The following is a 6119-nucleotide window of genomic DNA, read 5'->3' on the forward strand; positions in this document are numbered from 1 at the left end:
AGTGCTATATCAGTATATACTTTGCTCTGTTCATTGTTATCACTGTTACTCTTATTGTTATTGTTTGTTGTGTTGCTGTTGCTCTGTTGTATTAAACCTTTCCTTATCTCAGTCTCGGGGCTTTGTATTTCACTCCCTTTGTGGGGGAGGGGCAGCGGCTGCGTGGTCTCAGACCCCGGCAGGGATTAAACCACCACAGAGTCCCGGCCTTCTTCAGGCAGAGCCACCTGCTCCAGCATGGGGTCCTCCTCTGCTTCACCATGGACCTCCATGGGTGGCAGGGGGGTGGCCCTGCCACCTCACCACAGGATGCAGTGTGAGTCTCTGCATTGATGCACACCACCCCCCTTCTTCTTCCTTCCTTTCACTGATCTTGGTGTTTGCACAGGTGTCCTCCTCGCAACTCCTCCTCACAAGTTCAACTCCTCCTCACAGGTTCCCTTTCTTAAATATGGTATCACAGAGGTTCAGCCATAATTATTAATTTGTTTGGCCTTGGCCAGAAGCAGGTCTGACTTGGAGCTGGGGGAACTTCAGGAGACTTCTCACAGGAAGCCATCACTTTAGCCCCCTCCCCCACTAGAAAAAACCCCCACCACACGCACGAACCCTGTACAAGGAGCTGACAGAGTTTGCAGATGTCACAAAGCTGCGTCAGGGGACCAATGCATACACTGGCAGGCTGCCTTCTGGAGTAACCTCGGCAGGTTGGCAGACTGGGCCAACAAGAACCTACTAGATTTCAGAGAGGAGAAATTCCAAGTCCTGCCCTGAGCTGGCCTAACCCTGGACAACCTCCCTGAGTAGGGTGCAGCTCAGCAGAAAAGGCCCTGGGGGGTCATGGTGGACAACAAGCTGCACATGAGTTGGCAGTGAGCTCTGGCAGGCAAGAAGGCCAACAGCATTCTGGTTGTATGAAGAGGAACATGACCAGGAGATGAGGGGGAGGGATTCTCCCCCTCCATTCAGTGCTCGCTAGACCACATGCCCAGTTCTGCACTGAGTGTGGGACCTCCTGCCCCCAGTACAGGAAAGACATTGATCAACTGGAGCAAGTTCAGTGAAGGGGCACCAATACAATTGTGTGTGTGGGGGCGTGCAGGGGGCTGGAGAGCTTTCCACCTGAGAAAAGGCTGAGGGAACACTGTCCAGTATGGAGACAAGAAGGCTTTGGGAAACCTCGCAGGAGTATTTCAGTACCTGTCAGGCAGTTAAGAAGATAGAGCCAGACTCTTCATAGTGGTGCATGGTGGGAAAATGAGAGGCAATGACAAAAGCTGAAAGACTGTTCAGGCAGCAGATGAGGACCATGAAGTCTATGAGGTCATAACCATGAGGTCACACACACTGGAAGAGGTAGCCCTGAGAAGTTGTGCAATCCAGATCCTTGTAGGTTTTCAAGCCTCCTTTTCCCCTAAATATGGTGTCCCAACACTGAACAAAACACTATTGCTCAGGCAAGAATGAAGCAGAAGCCTATGGCACCAGCACAAGCTCGGCTTCCCCTGGGCCTTCTCTTCCCTGTGAAAGAGGTCTTCTACCAAACCCACACCTCTTCCACCCTCAGCCTTTGCAGCTGCACGTGCCTGGCCTGCCCACTTGCCTCCCCCCAGTCCCAGGGAGAGGCACATTTTGGAGTTGAGGCCTGAATGGCAGTATCCTCTCTCCAGAGGTCTGTCACAGCCAGACCTCTGATGTTCCCTGGACAGCTGAATAAGCCGTGCTGAGGATCGTGGCACATGGGCGCAGTGTTCTTTAGTCACACACTGTCCTGAGCAGAGATTCTTGGCCCCCTTTGCTCCCCAGCTGCAACACTTGATGAAACACAGACATGCTCCTCTCTGGGCAGCAGCAAGGAGATACACAGCACAGGGGGACCCCTCTGGGGCCCCACATGAACATCCCTCTGCATCGCTCCTCCCTCCTGCAAGGGCACAGGTCAGGACAGAAATGTCACCAGTGGCTCCCCTGAAGTCCAGCATGGAAGGTCACCAACTCACACTGTGACTTCCAAACAACTCCAGCTCAACCACTGGATGTCATTTTCATTCTCCAAATTTACCTCCCTCTGCATTTTCTGTACATCACACATGCTTCTGTGTTCATTATCAGCACCAGACCAAGGGATCACAGCACAAGTGTCCCAGCTGTCCCTAGTTCCCATCCCCAAATATCCTCACACACTAGATGGGACTGTCCAGCCCAGCTGCAGCCCTCACAGACATCACTCCCTGCTCACAGGAAGAAAGATCTGCTCATGAGCTCCAACAAGCGGCTGGGCTCCCCTCTTGCAACCTCTTGCTGCTACAGAACCCTTCTGGCCCATCAGGAACACGGTGACAACTGTGACCCAGGAGATCGTCCTCTGTCTCCAGTCTGAGCACCTCCCCAGTCAATCAGTCAGGCCAAGGAACGTCTGTCACAGATGAAAGTATTGACACGGTAATGATTTAGTAAGAAATCTAGGTTTATTAATAACTAACAGAAATTTATCATTACAAAATAATTCAGAAATGCTGAAAGAAAGAAAAGCGACTTATTCACAGATTCTAAAATGACAAGATTCACACTAACTTACTTAACAGTACCTTAATTTATACATATATACATGCGCATACACAAAACAGACAAACACACACACAGAAACAAGGGTACGTACCCCCCCCCACGCACCAATACTCAGAGAAAGAACGGGTGAAAGAGAAGCTAGCTCAAAGAAAAATTTCCCTCTCGAGTTTAGAGCAAATACTCACAATGCCTTGGCTTTCCTCAATGGGCGATAATTGAGACTCGAGTGGGTGGACTTCGCCCTGACCTTCTGTCTGGAGCAGACGATACCTTAAGGGTTTTGGTACCTGAGAGGCGACCCAGCTCAGGGGAGATGCTGGTCACAGGCTGCTGTGATCCAGGAGAGCTCAAAAGGTCTCCCTTGTGGTGCCAGTTTATAGGGTCCAAGACTTTTGTCAAATACCTTCTGTTGCCTTCCAGCAGTTGCACAAGAACTTGATGAATGTGCAACTCTGTTATTGTTCCCATTTGACCCCATCCCAGGCACAGGTGTGCCAGGCCTTTGGGAGATGATGGGCTGTTATAACCGTTTCCAAGTAATCAGGAGGGGCAGGAGCCAGGCTCGTTAACGTTATCAGTCCTTATCTCCACAGATTGGTGTATAGCTCGGGAGATGCGGCTGGAATCACACCTGGCACCAAGCAGCCCAACAAGGAGGGGCGGGGAGGGGTGAGAATTGAACCACCACAACGTCACATACTGGACTGTCTTCCCACAGTAATGTGCACATCCCAGCCTGCTGCGGACCTGCTGCCTTGTAGCCAGCTCCCCAGGGATGCACCTCCAGAAAAGTTTGGCTTTTGTTGTGACTGAGTGCTAGCGAGAGGAGGGGAGAGGGGAGACTGTCCAAGCAAGGTTACTGCCTTGTCAGCTTTAAGCATGAGCTTGAAAATGCTTCTCCACAGGGATAGTTCCTAAAGGACTATCACTGCTCTGAAAGAGTCCTTCTAGGTCTGGAGAAAGAACGGGGTAGTCACTGCTGAGGATGGGCTTTGGGGCCATGTTGTGCAAAGCAGAACAGATGAGCAAGTCCATCACTTTAGCTCCACTCAACCAGTCCAGAAGTTCATGGTGACTGTGGTCTGGTTTTGATTGCAAAAAACCCTCTCTGCCAGGCAGGAGCTCAGCAGGGGAAAATCTATGGCACAGGGCAGCACAATTGCCCCAGGTTTACCACCATGAAGACACCATCCCTGCATGAGGTCAAGTGATCAACCTTTGAGTTAACAGCTGAACATGCTCATCCACCCTGCCACAGAGCCCAGCTACGGCTGTCCCAAGCACTGCTTTGCTGTCAGGACAGTCCTCAGTGCTGAAGGAGTGGGAAGGTCCATAAGCCCAACCCACATCCCAGGGAGATGGACACCTGCTGTTCAGCTCACCTCCAGGGATGCTGGTGGGAACAGTGGTGCAGAATGAGGCCCCATGACTGGAGGAGGGGTTATAGGATTTCTGTCCCCATGTCCCCGCACCACACACCCTGGGGTGTCATCAGAACCTGGGGGCACCTCAGCCCAGGGAGGGAATTTCCCTCACCCTGTTGCACTGCTCTTGCTATGGAGTTGGGGACAGATGTGGCACAGAGGGGTGTTGCCCTGTGGGGCAGAGGAGGCTCAGGGATTTTCTCCTCTCCATCAATCAACCCTGGAGTGTGTCAGAGCATGGAAGAAGTGCCTGCAGCAAGAGCCTCCTCCTGCCCCATTGCCCTGCAGAGATGTTAAAAGGGCAGCACTCTGCAGTGCAGCCCTATTCCAGGATCAGGCCCCAGTGGAGAGGCAGTCCTGACTTCCCCCTTCTTAGGACAATTCAAGTGTTGTATTCTGTGGAGGGTCCCTGGAACCCAGGTGTGGTGGTTTAGTCCTTGCCGGGGTCTGAGACCACGCGGCCGCTGCCCCTCCCCCACAAAGGGGGTGAAATACAAAGCCCCGGGGCAGAGATAAGGAGAGGTTTAATACAACAGTGCAACAGCAACACAAACAACAATAACAATAACAGTAACAGTGATAACAATGAACAGAGCAAGATATATATATACCGATATACAGCAGTGAGAGGACCAGCTGCACCAACCACGTGATCACCGATTCTTCTGGCTCTTGGGCGCCTGGAGGTGACATCAGCATGATATATGAATAACCCAGCTAGAGCTTCCCTCCACTGCTGGGGAAACTTAACCCTATCCTGGCTAAACCAGGACATAATCCACCCCTTTATTCTATACCATGTGTGTCACATCCAGTTGCCATTTAGCAATTAGCATTAACAAAGAAAAATTAACAAAAGCACAGTATAATTCATGGTGTGTTTTCACCCACAATCAAGTCCCCTTGTGGTACGCATCAGACCTCTCCATCCTTCTGCATCACCCACCAGGTGCACCCAGGTCCTTGAGCAAAAACAATCCCGTGGATGGGTTTGCCTTTGCCCGGCGCAGGACTAACCCAGACCATTTTTCCCAGCAGGTCCCTCATGCGCACCACAGGGACTTTATCCCCGTCTACAACACATGGAAGTTTTGACTGAGCCGGGCCAGCTCGATTGGCAGATCCTCTTGTGTTGACTAATCAAGTGGCCTTTGTCAGATGTGTGTCCCAGTGTTTGAAGGTTCCACCCCCCATTGCTCTCAATGGAGTTTTTAACAGTCCATTGTAACGCTCGATCTTCCCAGAGGCTGGTGCATGGTAGGGGATGTGGTAGACCCACTCGATGCCGTGTTCTTCTGCCCAGGCATCTCTGAGGTTATTTCGGAAGTGAGTCCCATTGTCCGACTCAATCCTCTCTGGAGTGCCGTGTCGCCACGGAACTCGCTCTTCAAGGCCCAGGATGGTGTTCCCGGCGGTGGCGTGGGACACTGGATAAGTTTCGAGCCATCCAGTGGTTGCTTCCACCATTGTGAGCACGTGGCGCTTGCCTCGGCGGGTCTGTGGCAGTGTGATGTAGTCGATCTGCCAGGCCTCTCCATATTTAAATTTCATCCATCGATCTTCATTCCGCTGGGGCTTCACCCGTTTGGCTTGTTTGGTTGCAGCACACGTCTCACATCCATGGATGATCTCTGCGATGGTGTCAATGGTGAGGTCCACCCCTCAATCTCGAGCCCACCTGTATGTTGCATCTCTGCCTTGGTGGCCTGAGGTCTCATGGGCCCACCGGGCTATGAACAGTTCACCTTTACGCTGCCAGTCCAAGTCCACCTGAGCCACTACGATCTTAGCAGCCTCGTCCGCCTGCTGGTTGTGTTGATGTTCATCAGTGGCCCAACTCTTGGGTATATGGGTATCCACATGGCGCACCTTCATAACGAGGTTCTCCACCCGGGCTGCAATATCCTGCCATACTTCAGCGGCCCAGACGGATCTGCCCTTGCGTTGACAGTTGTTCTGTTTCCATTGCTGCAACCACATCCACAGGGCACTTGCCATCACCACAAATCAGTGTAGATATAGAGCCTCGGCCACTTTTCTCGCTCAGCAATCTCCAAAGCCAATTGGGTGGTTTTCACCTCTGCGAACTGGCTCGATTCACCTGGTCCCTCAACAGCTTCAGTGGTT

The sequence above is a fragment of the Strix uralensis genome, chromosome 39, assembly GCF_047716275.1.
Source record: "Strix uralensis isolate ZFMK-TIS-50842 chromosome 39, bStrUra1, whole genome shotgun sequence".
NCBI lineage: Eukaryota > Metazoa > Chordata > Aves > Strigiformes > Strigidae > Strix > Strix uralensis.